General features: G+C 40.0%; 1 protein-coding gene and 1 pseudogene across 1 annotated transcript in view; both read right to left on the reverse strand.

Annotated features, from left to right (window-relative positions):
- HDAC8 (histone deacetylase 8) overlaps window positions 1-16,148 on the reverse strand; it is a 246,415-nt gene that overhangs the window by 92,123 nt on the left and 138,144 nt on the right. The window lies entirely within an intron of this gene.
- On the reverse strand, window positions 10,922-11,522 carry LOC136142905 (ADP-ribosylation factor-like protein 4A; annotated as a pseudogene).

The raw sequence follows: 16,148 nt of genomic DNA on the forward strand, positions 1-16,148 counted from the left end.
GACAGTGTGGTGGAGGACAGAGCAGTAGGAAATGAGGTCAGAGAGGTGATAGAGGACAGACCATGCTGGGTCTTGTAGGCTACTGCAAGGACATAAGCTTCATACTGAGGAGGACCCCTGACTTTTAGGGTAGACAAGTGTACAATTAGCATAACACTCAGAATACACAGGAAGAGATATAGCACTTAGAGAATGGATGAATTTTTAGATGCTGTGAGTGGCGAGCTTTCTTCTGAGCACCACACTTTTGTACCCATTTGCTTCCTGGACTTTTCTACTTGTATGTTGATTGGTGACTCAAACTCAGATTGCTCCAAATAAACTCGTGATCTTCTGTCTTAAACCCTTTCTTCTCTTCTGTTCTTTATCCCACTTAATGGTATCCTGTTAGAAATCTTGGAGTCATCTCCTGATTCTGCTTTTTCCCACTCCACTATGTCCAATCAGACTCCCAACCCTGTCAGTCTTAGTGTAGATATGTCCTCTTCTCTGTTCCCTCTGCCTTCACCTTGGTTGAAGCCTTCATCTCTCACGTGACCTCTGTAATCACCTCCATGGTTCTATAACCTGTGTACCAACTATAGCTGCCACAGTTCCAAAACTGATCATGCCACTCCCTCTTTTTTTTTTTTTTTTTTTGTGGTACGCGGGCCTCTCACTGTTGTGGCCTCTCCCATTGCGGAGCACAGGCTCCGGACGCGCAGGCTCAGCGGCCATGGCTCACGGGCCTAGCCGCTCCACGGCATGTGGGATCTTCCCAGACTGGGGCACGAACCCGTGTCCCCTGCATCGGCAGGCGGACTCTCAACCACTGCGCCACCAGGGAAGCCTGCCACTCCCTCTTTTAAAAAGATCTCTCCTGGGGACTTCCCTGGTGGTGTAGTGGTTAAGAATCTGCCTGCCAATGCAGGGGACATGGGTTCGAGCCCTGGTCCAGGAAGATCCCACATGCTGCAGAGCAACTAAGCCCATGCGCCACAACTACTGAGCCTGTGCTCTAGAGCCCGTGAGCCACAACTACTGAAGCCCGCATGCCTAGAGCCTGTGCTCTGAAACAAGAGGAGCCACCACAATGAGAAGCCCATGCATCACAACGAAGAGTAGCCCCCACTCGCTGCAACTAGAGAAAGCCTGTACACAACAATGAAGACCCAACACAGCCAAAAAATAAATTAAAAAAAAATCTCTCCTGGCTCCTACTGCTTGTAGAATCTTGTCCCAATCTCTCCTTCTATTCTCATTTTCCAATATGCTTTTCTATGTGTCCCATACTCCAGCCGTACTGAACCTGTCACTATAATCCCATAATCCCAGCATATGCCGCCCTATCACAAGTATATATATACCTGAAAAAGCAGTACCTGCTAGCTATTATGATTATCAAATAACAACGGATTCTTTCTTCCAGAAATGCCCTTACTCTTTCTCTTCACCTTCAAAAATACTTATATACCTTTCTACTCAATTCAAATGCCACCTCCTCTGTGAAGCCTTTCTTGTTTCCCTCAGTAGAGTTTGTTGCTACTTCTTGTGTGTAGCTCCAGCATTCTGTATCTATAGCCCCTGGGCCACTTAATACAACATATCGTGATTATTTGATTACAGATCTGCCTCCCCCAACAGACTCCAAGCTGCTTGAGGGCAGGTACCATCTCTACTGATTTTTTCATGCCTAGTAGCTAGTAGTGTCAGGCCCAAAGGAGGTACTCAATTATTATTTGGTGAAATAAAGAATGAATGACTGAAATGATTCAGGAAAAATCTATGACTTGCTAGTCAAGAAGAAAAAGCAAAAGAGGGGAATTTCATACACAAAGCAGCTGGCCTAATAGCTCAGAGCTGGGAGGGGTAGCCACAAAAAGACTAAAATTGAAGATGTGGGCTGGGTTATAATGGGAGACGAGAGCAAACAGGAAGGGTTGGGTGGACCTAGCTGGGGAAGTGCTGTGAAGCCACTGCCCAAAGTCTGGATTTTCATTTGAATGAGTAGGGAGTTGCTGGAGAGTTATTAGAGACACGGTTGAAGCGAAGCCATGAAAAATGACCTGCACTGCAAGGCTGGAAGGAGGCAGCAAGGCCAGCCAGAAGGCAGTCACAATAACCCAGAGCAGAATGGGCATGGCAAGTGCAGGCAGGAGATTCAGGGGGCACAGAAAAGGAGGGGGCTGGATTTGGTGAATGACTGCATTTGGGAGAAGACACAAAGGTAGTGAGAATTGCTGAAGATTATGAAAAGCAGAGTAGTGCACAGAAAGAACACGAGACCAGCTGTTAGGAAATCAGGGTTCAGTTACAGCACAAAAATTACTCCCTATTAACTTAGTCTTCCTGTGCCTTACCTTCCTAAACAGTAAAACAAAGAGGTTCCCCATTCAAATTATCAGCAAATCCAGAATCCTTCAATTCTACTTCAAAAATATTTCTTGAATCACACCATCTTCACTGCCACCACCCTAGTCCAGGCCCCAGCAGTCCTCAGCTGGACCAGTGTATTAGCCTGGACAGTGGTCTCTGCACCCTCTCTTGTCCCCACACTATGTGGTCTCCACACAGCAGTCAGCACCATCTTCTAAAAATGTCAATTCACTTACGTTACTCCTCTGCTTAAAAACTCTTTGACCCCTACTACAATTAGAGTCAGATTACACTCCTTACCTCAGCCTACAAGTCTCCTACATAGTGTGGCTCCTGCCTGCCTCTCTGACCTCATCCCACCCCCCTCACCTCACTCAATACACCCCAGTCGCACAACCTTTCTGCTTTTTCTTGAGCATATCCAGCTCTTTCCTACCTTTTCACATGCTGTTCCCTGAAATGCAGCTTTGTCTGGCTGGGTTCTTCATGGCTTTGGTACTTCAGACCTAGATTTGATCCCCTCAGAGAGGTCAGTCCTGATCTCGGTATCATCTGTTTATTTCCTTAGCACTTATCACAATCTGTAATTATTTTATTACTTGTTTACTGCTGATCTCCCAGGAGACTACAAGTTCTAAAAGGTAGGGCCCCTCTGTCTACTTCACTGTGCATTTGTGAGTGAGTGAGGGAGTGAATGAATGAATGAAAGGGGTGATGGAAGCAGAGTTCACCAAAAATGGAGTTGTAAAGCAAAATGGAGGAAAAGATTTTGAAAAGAGTTCCGTGGAATCTTGAGGATCGCATAACTAGTTTCACCCAGCTCGTAGTAAAAACTGTTAAAAGGAATTGAGACAGGAGACAGAGGGCTCAGGCAAAAAATCATGGAGAATCACAGAAGCTGCAGCTAATGGAACTCAATTCAAATTACCAGAAATTTGTTGAGTACTTACTATATGCCAGACTCTACGCTGGGCCTCACTGTGAGACATATAAAGATGAGTGAGTGGACACTTCAAGAGTTTATATTCAGGAGGCCAGAAATAGGAGAGAAGGAAGTGCAAGTGATAATAAAAGGCAGAATTTAATCAAAGGGCGCTGGGGCTAAGAAGAAGGGGCTCAGGGAAGGCTTCAGAGAAAGTTACCCTGACACTGAAGTCAACAAGTTCCAGTCTACAATGAAATACGAGCAGATGCTTCTCTCTGCTCTTCCCCACAAAATACTTCTGAAAAGTAGGATGGAAAGCAAAATATTTTTCAAGATGACTTTTGAGGCACTGTGTTAGTGGGGAAACAACTACATGAGTTTTGGCCCTACCACTCACTATTTGGGAGACCTTGGACAATTTGCTCATTTCTTTTTCCTAACTATTATTGAGGGCCTGTGCTAGGCACTTTCATATATACTATTTTATTGAATCATTTATCTTTTCTAAGCTTCAGGCTTCTCCATTCCCTTTTAACTTTAGCAGACTAGATTTCTGGTTCCCAGTTGGTGCTGGGTACAGACCTGCAGGTATTCCTTTTTGCCTTCAGGTAGCACCCACACTTTTGCACCAAAGCAACAGACTGGCTTTTGGTAATATCCTAAAGGCACTACAGTGCACTTTGGCTGTTTGGCAGATGGGGAAAAAGATGAAAAAGTTTAAGAAGTGAAGCATAAGTTTCTTTGTGGCACTGTTGGATGAGCACATTTTGAAGTGGTAAACAATGGGGCCTGCCTGCCATGGTAACCTGTTGTATATTGCGAAACGGAGATATTAAGGTGTCAAGAAATGACCACCCTAAAATGTTACTAATGTTAAGGTAAACTGTAATGTCAAAAATTGTAACATGATTGTCTCGAGGTAATGCTGTAAAGACAGGTACTTAGATGACTGGCAAAGTGAGATGGGTGAACAAGAGAAAATCTGTCAGTGCATCTCCAGGAACGACCATGGAGAGGACTGTCTATTTTTGGACAATGGCGTCTTTGCTTCTGTAGACAGAACTATTCCTAGTATGGAGAAGGGCAATTTCTCAGGTACCTAGGCTTGATTAAAAGAAGAACAAAACTCTGGAGACTATCCAATTCATTTTGTTCTAATTAGGTGTTTGCTGAGCAGCTTTATGGTGTATAACTGGTTTCTTGACTGGGACGACCCACCAGCCAGGAGGGCCTTTATGCTGTTGATGAAAGTCTTGTCTTGCCTAATATACTGCTCATTATAAATGACCACCTTGAGGTCTGCTTTATAAATCAGTCTCTGTGGCTTTGGCAGCATGATTCATTCCCCAGAGACTTAATCATCATGTGACTGAAAATGGGAGAGAAATGTGAGGTGGAAAAACTACAGAGCAGACTGGCTGGAGTATCCTCAAGTGCTCCTCTCCTATGAGGGCTGGCCTGAAGCAGCCAGTGGCTTTACCTATTAAATTACAGCAATAATCAACTCTTATACTTGTTCAGTGCTTTTAACTTTCAAAGCACTTCCATATATATATATATATATAAAATCTAATTTTATCATTTCATCTATTATACCTTCTTTAGCTCATACTGTTTGCAAAAATACATTTGTAGAGCAGTGGCAAAGACACCAAAAGAAGCAGTAATATTGTCAACACCTTGAAAAAAAATCTGTCTATGATGGGACCTTGGCAAAATAAATCAAACTAAAGAAATAAGTGTAGTCAGAGTCTAGGCTGCAGTAAGGTGACCCAGGAATTTGGAGATAGGCTCAGAATGATTCTGAGAGTGAAATAACACAAAGACATGGTTGTAGATGTGTTGCTGATGGAGACTTGGGAAATATCCAAGTGTAATCAAGGTGATCAGGGCATATCTGCAAGACTGGAATGTACTCGAAGAAAGCTGCAATCTAATCAGTTTTACTGTAAACTCTCTGAAGAATAAGGTGCTACAGAAAGGTGGTGTACGAGTTATTTGAAAAAGAGGGATTAGAGAGTGAAGTTATGTTACTGTTTGTCCAGCATCCCCCACTCCTCACTATGCAGAGGGACAGGAAGGGATGGGAGAGGGAAGTGTGTACATTTGTGCAGTGGCTGGAGAGCAGAGGGAGCTGGGTAGACCATGTATATGACAGACACACATATTGTGGTCCCTAAGGATGTAGACTCAATTATGAAACAGTCACTTCCTTCACTCTGATTCCATGCTCATCAAGTAACCTTCTGACTTACTAATTCAGTTTCCTAGGTCCCTTGATCCTGGGAAAGAAATGCCCTTGGAGTAGATAAGACTATTGTGGTTACCCAACAGGTATATCTTCCATTGTAAATAAATATAATTGCAATATATTTTATATGTCTCTTCCCCAATTTTTTTATTTTGAAAATTTTCAAATCTAAAGAGAAGCTGTAAAAACAGTAAAATAGATTTCTACTTTTTCTTAAACTAAATTTACCAATTTGTTGATGGAAGTTCAACTGCACCAGCACTATTTATTGAAAAGGCTGTCTTTCCTCCATTGAATTGCTTTTGGACCTTAGTCAAAAATCAGTTGGCTGTATTTGTGCGGGTCTGTTTCTGGGATCTCTATTCTGCTCTTTGATGTGTTTATTCCTTTGCCAATACCACACAGTCTTGATTACTGTACCTATATATTAAATCTCAAAACTGGTAAAGTGATTCCTCCCACTTCATCCTTCTTTTATAAAATTGTTTTAGCTATTCTAGTTCCTTTGTTTTTCCATATAAATTTAATAATAATCTTGTCTATATTTTCAAAAAACATACTGGAATTTTGATAGGAATTATTTCAAACTTGTACATAAATCTGGAAAGAATTGACATCTTTACTACGTGGAGTCTTCTAATCCATGAACACGGTATGTCTTTGCATGAATGTAGATCTTTTATTTCTTTCATCAGGGTTTTGTAGTTTTAACATACAAGTCTGGTATGTGTATATATATATATCTATCTATATATATATATATATATTGCAATACGCGGGCCTCTCAGTGTTGTGGCCTCTCCCGTTGCGGAGCACAGGCTCCGGACACGCAGGCTCAGTGGCCATGGCTCACAGGCCCAGCCGCTCCACGGCATGTGGGATCTTCCCGGACTGGGGCACGAACCCGTGTCCCCTGCATCGGCAGGCGGACTCTCAACCACTGCGCCACCAGGGAAGCCCTGGTATATTCTTTGTTAGATTTACACCTAAGTATTTCATTTTTTAAAAGCTGATTATAAATTGCATTGTATTTTAAATTTTGGTTTCCATGTGCTCATGGATAGTACATAGAAATACAATTGATTTTTGTATGTCAATCTTGTATCCTGAGACCTTGTTGAAAACATTTATTAGTTCTAGGAGGTTTTTGTAGATTCCTTGGGATTGTATTGTAGACAATAATGTCATTTGCAAATAGGGACAGTTTTATTTTTTCCTTTTTGTTTTGTATGCTCCTCAGATGCTGCTTGTTATGTCTTTCAGCTATGGAATGCACAGAGCAGAGATACTGGTCTGTAGTTTTCCTTTTTTTTGTACTGTCTTTGTCTGGTTTTGGTATCAGGATAACACTGGTTTAATGAAATGAGTTGTGAAGTGTTTCTTCCTCTTCTATTTTCTGGAAAGATTTAGATTTGGTTTGAATTCTTCTTTAAACATTTGGTAGAATCCTCCAGTGAAACCATCTAGGCCTGGAGAGTTCTTTTTGGGAGTTTTCAAATACAAATTCAATTTCCTTAATAGTTATAGGTTATTCAAATAATTTCATATTTGGCAAGTTGCAGTAGTATGTGGTTTTTGAGGAAGCAGTTCATTTTATTTAACTTGTCAAGTTTATGTGTGTAGAGTTGTTAGATGTATTCTGTTATTACCCTTTTGATGTCTGTAGGGTTTGTGGTGATACCCCACTTCACTCTTGATTTTGGCAATTTATGTCTTCTCCGTTTTTAAATTTGTCAGTCCTGCTAGAGATTTGTCAATTTTACTGACATTTTCAGAGAACCACCTTTCTGTTTCATTTTCTATATTATTATTGTTTTCAGTTTCATTTAATTTGCTCTACCTGGTATGTTAAGGTGGCAACTTAAATTATTGATTTGAGGTTATCTTTTTTTTTTTTAAGATTTGGTGCTGTAAATTCCCCTCTCAGCACTGATTTAGCTGTGTCCCACAAATTTTGATATGTTGTATTTTCATTTTAAATCATTTAAATGTAATTTGTGATTCTCCATGAAATTTGCTTTTTGACAAATGGATTATTCAGGAGTGTGTTCTTTAAGTATCTAAATGTTTAGAGATTATCCTATTATCCTTTATTAATTTGTTTGATTCTATTTTGGTCAGAAAATATACCCTGTTTGATTTCCTTCTTTTAAATTTGCTGAGATTTCTTTACAAGGTCCACGATGTGGTCTATCTTTATTTTTAAAATTTTAATATCATTGTGATAAAGTATATAAAACATAAAATATGCCATTGCAACCATTTTAAGTATAATATTCAGTGTATTAAGTACATTCACAGTATTGTGCAATCATCACCACTATCTATTCCAAAACTTTTCTATCACCCCCAATAGAAATTCTGTACCCATTAAGCAATAACTCCCCATTCCCCCTTCCCCCAATCCCTGGTAACTTCTAACCTACTTTCTGTCTATATGAATTTGCCTATTGTAGATATTTTGTGTAAGTGGAACTATATAATATTTGTCCTTTTGTGCCTGGATTATTTCACTTGGCATAACGCTTTCAAGGTTCATCCATGTCATAGCTTATATCAGAACATCATTTCTTTCTATGGCCAAATAGTATTTCATTGTGTGGATATACCACGTTTTGTTTATCCATTCACCTACTGATGGACATTTGAGCTATTTCACCTTTTGCCTATTGTGAATAATGCTACAGTAAACACCGAATACAAGTATCTGTTTAAGTCCCTGTTTTCAGTTCTTTTGGGTATATAACTTGGAGTGTAACTGCTGGGTCATATGGTAATTCTATACTGAACTTTTTGAGGAACCACCAAACTGTTATCCACAGTGGCTGTGCCATTTTACATTCCCAGTGGCAATTTACAAGAGTTCCAATTTCTCCACATCCCCAGTAACACCTGCTATTTTCATTTAAAAAATTATAGTTATCCCAGTAAAGTGGTTTCTCATTGAGGTTTGGATTTGCAGTTCCCTAATAACTAATGATGTTGAGCATCTTTTCATGAGCTCATTGGCCATTTGTAAATCTTCTCTGGAGAAATGCCTATTTAATTCCTTTGCCAATTTTTTAAACATCTTTATTGGAGTATAATTGCTTTACAATGGTGTGTTAGTTTCTGCTTTACAACAAAGAGAATCAGCTATACATATACATACATCCCCATATCTCCTCCCTCTTGCGTCTCCTTCCCTCCCACCCTCCCTATCCCACCCCTCTAGGTGGTCACAAAGCACTGAGCTGATCTCCCTGTGCTATGTGGCTGCTTCCCACTAGTTATCTATTTTACATTTGGTAGTATATATAAGTCCATGCCACTCTCTCACTTCGCCCCAGCTTATCCTTCCCCTCCCCATGTCCTCAAGTCCATTCTCTACATCTGTGTCTTCATTCCTGTCCTGCCCCTAGGTTCTTCAGAACCATTTTTTTTCAGATTCCATGTATATGTGCTAGCATATGGTATTTGTTTTTCTCTTTCTGACTTACTTCACTCTGTATGACAGACACCAGGTCCATCCACGTCACTACAAATAACTGAATTTCGTTTCCTTTTATGGCTGAGTAATATTCCATTGTATATATGTGCCACATCTTCTTTATCCATTCATCTGTCAACTGACACTTAGGTTGTTTCCATGGCCTGGCTGTTGTAAAAAGAGCTGCAGTGAACATTGTGGTACATGCCTCTTTTTGAATTATGGTTTTCTCAGGGTATATGCCCAGTAGTGGGATTGCTGGGTCGTATGGTAGTTCTATTTTTAGTTTTTTACGGAACCTCCCTACTGTTCTCCATAGTGGCTGTATCAATTTACATTGCCACCAACAGTGAAAGAGGGCTCCCTTTTTTCCACACCCTCTCCAGCATTTATTGTTTACAGATTTTTTGATGATGGCCATTATGATTGGTGTGAGGTGATACTGTAGTTTTGACTTGCATTTCTCTAATGATTAGTGATGTTGAGCACTCTTTCATGTGTTTGTTGGCTATCTGTATATCTTCTTTGGAGACATGTTTATTTAGGTCTTCTGTCCATTTTTGGATTGGGTTGTTTGTTTTTTTGATATTGAGCTGCATGAGCTGCTTGTAAATTTTGGAGATTAATCCTTTGTCAGTTGCTTCATTTGCAAATATTTTCTCCCATTCTGAGGGTTGTCTTTTCGTCTTGTTTATGGTTTCCTTTGCTGTGCAAAAGGTGTTAAGTTTCATTAGGTCCCATTTGTTAATTTTTGTTTTTATTTCCATTGCTCTAGGAGGTGGGTCAAAAAGGATCTTGCTGTGATTTATGTCATAGAGTGCTCTTCCTATGTTTTCCTCTAAGAGTTTGATACTTTCTGGCCTTACCTTTAGGTCTTTAAGACATTTTCAGTTTACTTTTGTGTATGGTGTTAGGGAGTGTTCTAATTTCATTATTTTACATGTAGCTGTCCAGTTTTCCCAGCACCACTTATTGAAGAGGCTGTCTTTCCTCCATTGTATATTCTGGCCTCCTTTATCAAAAATAAGGTGACCATATGTGCGTGGGTTTATCTCTGGGCTTTCTATCCTGTTCCATTGATCTATATTTCTGTTTTTGTGCCAGTACTATACTGTCTTGATTACTGTAGCTTTGTAGTATAGTCTGAAGTCAGGGAGCCTGATTCTTCCAGCTCCATTTTTGTTTCTCAAGATTGCTTTTGTTATTCGGGGTCTTTTGTGTTTCCATACAAATTGTGAAACTTTTGTTCTAGTTCTATGAAAAATGCCATTGGTAGTTTGATAGGGATTGCATTGAATCTGTAGATTGCTTTGGGTAGTATAGTCATTTTCACAATGTTGATTCTTCCAAGCCAAGAACATGGTATATCTCTTGATCTGTTTGTATCATCTTTAATTTCTTTCATCAGTGTCTTAGTTTTCTGCATACAGGTCTTTTGTCCCTTAGGTAGGTTTATTCCTAGGTATTTTATTCTCGCTGTTGCAATGGTATATGTGAGTGTTTCCTTAATTTCTCTTTCAGATTTTTCATCATTAGTGTATAGGAATGCAAGAGATTTCTGTGCATTGCCAATTTTTAAAAAAAAATTTTTTTTAGGCAGACACTCTTCAAAGTTTTATTTCACTAAGTTCAGGTCAAATTTCCACAGCTGTTTTCTAGTCAATTTTATATCTTTGCTTGGCTTCCCAAAATGGTAGTACCAAAAGATTTGTGGGGTAGGCAGAAAAAGCCATTTTAAGAAGCACTGCATTTACTCATCTTCCACAAGGCAACAGAGTTGGACATCTGATTGTTCAACAAAACAAAGCTTTAACAGCATCCAGGAGGGCAGGCAGGCAAACCAGGCTGTCGACACTCTTCCAGTTGTCAAAATCAGACCACAGAAAACCTACTCCACACAGACCTAAAAGGTTATCACCATTCATCTTTTCTTTTTCTGCTGCTGCAACATTTTTCTTCTTTTAATTATCATATCATGTAGTTTCTCAAGTCCTTCCTTCAGTCCATCACCTATGATTGCACAGGTGGGCTGAAAATGCCAGGGAGTTGATGGGCTCAGTTCACTCATTGCTAACAATTTCTCAATTTCTGAGAGAGATAATGAGTTCCTCAGGTCTTGTTTTTTAGCAACTATAAGCACAGGAACTCCTTGATTTTCTGATATCCTAGTTATTTTATGAAGTTCAGTTTTGGCTTCTTCCATCCTTTCAACATCAACAGAGTCCACAACAAACACAATGCCATCTGCGCATCTGGTATATGATTTCCACAGTGGCCTTAATTTCTCCTGACCACCTACATCCCAGAAGTGAAAAGTTACTTTTAGAATTTCCCAAGGTTACCTTAATTTTTTCCATGTTAAATCCTTTGGTAGGTACGGCATTTACAATTTCATTGAACTGCAGCCTGTATAACACAGTTGTCTTTCCAGCAGAGTCCAAACCCATAATGACAATGTGGAAGGACTGAAATGAAGGCAGGCTGGACAGGATCAAAGTCTGGTCTGACAGCCCATTCCCCATTTCCATCTGCAAAGAAGTGTTCCAAACTGAAAGGCTTTCTTCTTACTGCTTGAGAACTTTTCTTCCTAGGGGATCCAGCTACCAGACTCCCGAATTGGAGCCTGGATCCAAATGAGAAAGCATTGGTAGGCTTTTCTACGTGGGGGCATAGAAGCACCTCACCGCCACTCAGCTTAGCTCTCCACGCAACTCTGGTGGTTACCTCACTAGAAACCGTGGCTCCAGACTACGACCACACCCACTCCACGTGGCCCACCCCTGAGCCCCAATCCCACCTGTGTCAGCACGTCCATGCCACATGCGCCCCCGCGCCCTAATTGGTGAGAGTAACTGCCACTCCCAGCACGGCAGAGCCAGGCTCTCCCTCGGTCCACAGGCACCACCTTTTGCCTTCAAGTTAGAAAAGAGGGCGCCTGTGGAGGAGCCGAGCGACCCCTGCAGGGGAAGGGGAGCCTCGGCCGGTTGGTCACGTCACCACCAGCCGGCTCGCTCCGCCCACCCGGGTGCACCTGCAGTGCGGACACCATGCCGAGGTTCTCACATCCAGCCCGCGGTCACCACTGGCGTATTTAACCCTTTGTCCGCTGGCCAGAGGGTGCTCCCTGTGGCTGCACCGGCCCACAGGAGTGAATGATCCGATCTGCGGCAGCTGCCGGGGAAGGCCTGCTGTCCCTGCAGCACGATCCCTTCACCTCACCGCTCCGCACCCAGCCTGCCAATTTTTCAAATGGATTATTTGTCTTCTTGTTGAGCTTAGGAGTTCTTTATATATTATGAATATTAAATCCTTATTAGATGATTTGCAAATATTTTCTCCCATTCTATAGATTTTCTTTTCACTTTCTTGATAATGTATTTTGATCCACAATAGTTTAAAATTTTTATAAGTCAAATTCATCTATTTTTTCTCTTGTTGTCATGTCTAAGAATCCACTGCCAATTCCAAGGTCATGAAGATTTATGTTTTATGTTTTCTTCAAGAATTTTATGGTTTTAGGTCTTATATTTAGACTGGTGATCTATTTTGAGTTAATTTTTGCATATGGTGTGTGGTAGGGAGTCCAACTTCATTGCCTTGCATGTGGATATCCAGTTGTCCAAGCACCATTTGTTGAAGAGATAATTCTTTCCCCATTAAATGAATTTGGCACCTTTGTTGAAAATCAATTGGCCATAGATGTATGGGTTTATTTCTGGACTTACAATTCTATATCATTGGTCTATATGTCTGTCCTTCTGCCAATACCACACTGTTTTGATTACTGTAGCATTGTATTAATTTTGAAATTGGGAAGTGAGTCCTCTAACTTTGTTCTTTTTCAAGATTGTTTTGGTTATTTGGGGCCTCTTGAGATTCCATATGAATTTGAGGATTGGCCTTTTCATTTCTGCAAAAAAAAAAGGCTGTTGAGATTTTGACAGGCATTACAGTGAATCTATAGGCTGCTTTGGGCAGTACTGACATATTAACAATATTAAGTCTTATAATCCGTGAATACAGGATGCTGTTCCATTTATTTAGGTCTTCCTTAATTTCCTTCAGCAAATATTTTGTAATTTTCAGTGTACCAGTCATTCACCTCCTTCGTTAAATTTATTCTTGGGTACTTTATTCTTTGGGATGCTATATGGAATTGTTTCCTTAAAATTTTTTGGATTGTTTATTGCTGGTGTATAAAAACACATTTGATTTTGTGTGTGTATTGTAACCAGCAAAATTGCTGAGTTTGTTCATTAGCTCTAGTAGCTTTCATGTGGATTCTTTGGAATCTTCCATATGTATGATCATGTCATCTGTGAATAGGGAGAGTTTTATTACTTGCATTCCAATCTTAATGCCTTTTATTTCCTGTTTTCTTCTCTAATTGCTCTGGCTAGCAATTCTAGTATAATAGCAGTGGTAAAAGTGGGTGTCTTGTCTTAATTCCTGATCTTAGTGGGAAAGTGTTCATCTTTTACCATTGACTATGTTAGCTGTAGGTTTTTCGTAAATGCCCTTTATCATGTTGAGGAATTTCTGTTTATTCCTGGCATTCTGAATGCTTTTATCATAAGTGGGTGTTGGATTTTGTCAAATGCCTTTTCTGCATCAATTGAGATGATCATGTAGCTTTTCCCCTTTGTTATATTAATGTGATGTATTATATTGATTGATTTTCTTACGTTGAACCATCCTTGCACACCTGGGTTAAATTCCCCTTGGTCATTTTAATATGCAGTTGAATTCAGTTTCCTAGTATTTTGTTAAAGGACTTTTGCATCTATAATCATAAGATATTTGGGGCTGTAATTTTCTTTTCTTGTTAGGTCTTTATCTGGCTTTGGTATCAGGGCAATGGTGGCCTCCTAGCATGAGTTGGGAAGTGTTCAATCTTATTCAGTTATCTGGAAGAGTTTGAGGCAAATTGGTATTGATTCTTTAAATGTTTTGTAAAACTCACCAGTGAAGCCATCTGGTTGTGACTTTTCTTTGCTGGGAGGTTCTTCATTACTAATTCAACTTAAATATTTTCTTGTTATAGATCTATTGAGATGCTATATTTCTTCTTGAGTCAGTTCTGGCAACTTTTTTATTTCTAGAATTTGTCCATGTCATCTAGGCAATCTAATTTGTTAGCATACAATTGTTAGTTGCATTCTCTTATAGTTTGGCAGTAATGTCCTTCATTTATTTATTTATTTATTTATTTATTTATGGCTGCACTGGGTCTTAGTTGCCACATGTGGGATCTTTCGTTGAGGTGTGTGGGCTCTTTGTTGTGGTTCACGGGTTTCTCTCTAGTTGTGGCATGTGGGGCTTCTCTCTAGTTGTGGCACATGGACTCCAGAGTGTGTGGGTCTAGTAGTTGTGACATGCGTGCTCTCTAGTTGTGGCATGTGGGCTCCAGAGCGTGTGGGCTCTGTAGTTGTGGCATGTGGGCTCTCTAGTTGTGGTACATGGGCTCAGTAGTTGTGGTGCTTGGGCCTAGTTGCCCCACGGCCTGTGGGATCTTAGTTCCCTGACCAGGGATTGAACCTGTGTCCCCTGCATTGTAAGGCAGATTCTTAACCACTGGACCACCAGGGAAGTCCCAATGTCCTTCCGCTGATTTCTGAATTTAGTTATTTGTGTCTTCTCTCTCTCTCTCTTTTTTCTTTATCAGTCTAGCTAAAGGTTTGTCAATTTTGTTGCTCTTTTTTTTTAAAAAAAGATTATTCATTTATTTAGTTTTGGCTGCATTGCTGTGCGTGGGCTTCCTCTAGTTGTAGTGAACGGGGGCTACTCTTTGTTGCAGTGTGTGGGCTTCTCATTGCGGTGGCTTCTCTTGCTGCAGAGCACAGGCTCTATGTGCACGGGCTTCAGTAGTTGTGGCACATGGGCTCAGTAGTTATGGCCCATGGGCTATAGAGCACAGGCTCAGTAGTTGTGGCGCATGGGCTTTGCTACTCTGCGGCATGTGGGATCTTCCCATACCAGGGTTTGAACCCATGTCCCCTGCATTGGCAGGTGGATTCTCAACCACTGCACCACCAAGTAAGTCATTGTTCCTCTTTTCAAAGAACCAACTTTTGGGTTTGTTCATTCTCTGTACTTTTTTTCTATTCTCTATTTCATTTATTTCTATTCTAATCTTTGTTGTTTCCTTTCTTCTGCTAGCTTTGGATTTAGTTATCTCTTCTTTTTCTAGTTCCTCAAGATGTAAAAGTAGTTTATTGATTTGAGATCTTCTTTTTAATGTAGGCATTTACAGGTATAAATTTCCCTCTGATTATGGCTCTTGCTGCATCTCATGAGTTTTATATGTTGCATTTTCATTTTCTTTCATTGCAAAGTATTTTCTCATTTCCACTGTGTTTTCTTCTTTGATCCATTAGTTGTTTTAAGAGTGTGTTGCTTAATTTCCACATATTTTTGAACTTCTCACTTTCCCCTCTGTTGTTGTTTCTTTTAGCTTTATTCCATTGTGGTTATAAAAGACAGTTTGAATGATTTCAATCTTCTTAAATGTATCAAAACTTGTTTTGTGGCCTAACATATGGTCAATCCTGGGGAATGTTCTATGTCCACTTGAAAAGAATGTGCAGTCTGCTGTTGTTGGGGGGAATGTTCTCTCTACGTATCCTTCTGGTCTAATTGGTTTATAATGCTATTCAAGTTCTCTATTTCCTTATTGCCCTTATGTCTAGATGTTCTAACTATTATCGAAAGTGGTATTTGATGTCTCCAACTATTACAGTAGAACTGTCTATTTTTCTTCTCAATTCTGTAAATGTTTGCTTTCTACACTTTGGGGCTCTGTTGTATAGTATAAATAGGTTTATAATTGTTATATATTCCTGATGAATTGATCCTTTTATCAATATATAATGTCTTTGTCTCTTGTAACACTTTTTGACATAAAGTCGATTTTGTCTGATATTAGTATAAGCCAACCTCAGCTCTTTTTGGTTACCATTTGCATGGAATATTTTTTTCCATCCTTTCTTTCACTTTCAACCTACTTATTTCTTTGGATCTAAAGTAAATTTCTCATAGACAGCATACAGTTGCACCATGGTTTCTTTTTTTAATTCACTCTGCCCAATCTCTGCCTTTAATTGGACACTTTAATTAATTTACATTTAATGTGTTTGCTAATAAGGAAG

Source organism: Phocoena phocoena, chromosome X (genome assembly GCF_963924675.1).
Source record: "Phocoena phocoena chromosome X, mPhoPho1.1, whole genome shotgun sequence".
Classification (NCBI taxonomy): Eukaryota; Metazoa; Chordata; class Mammalia; order Artiodactyla; family Phocoenidae; genus Phocoena; species Phocoena phocoena.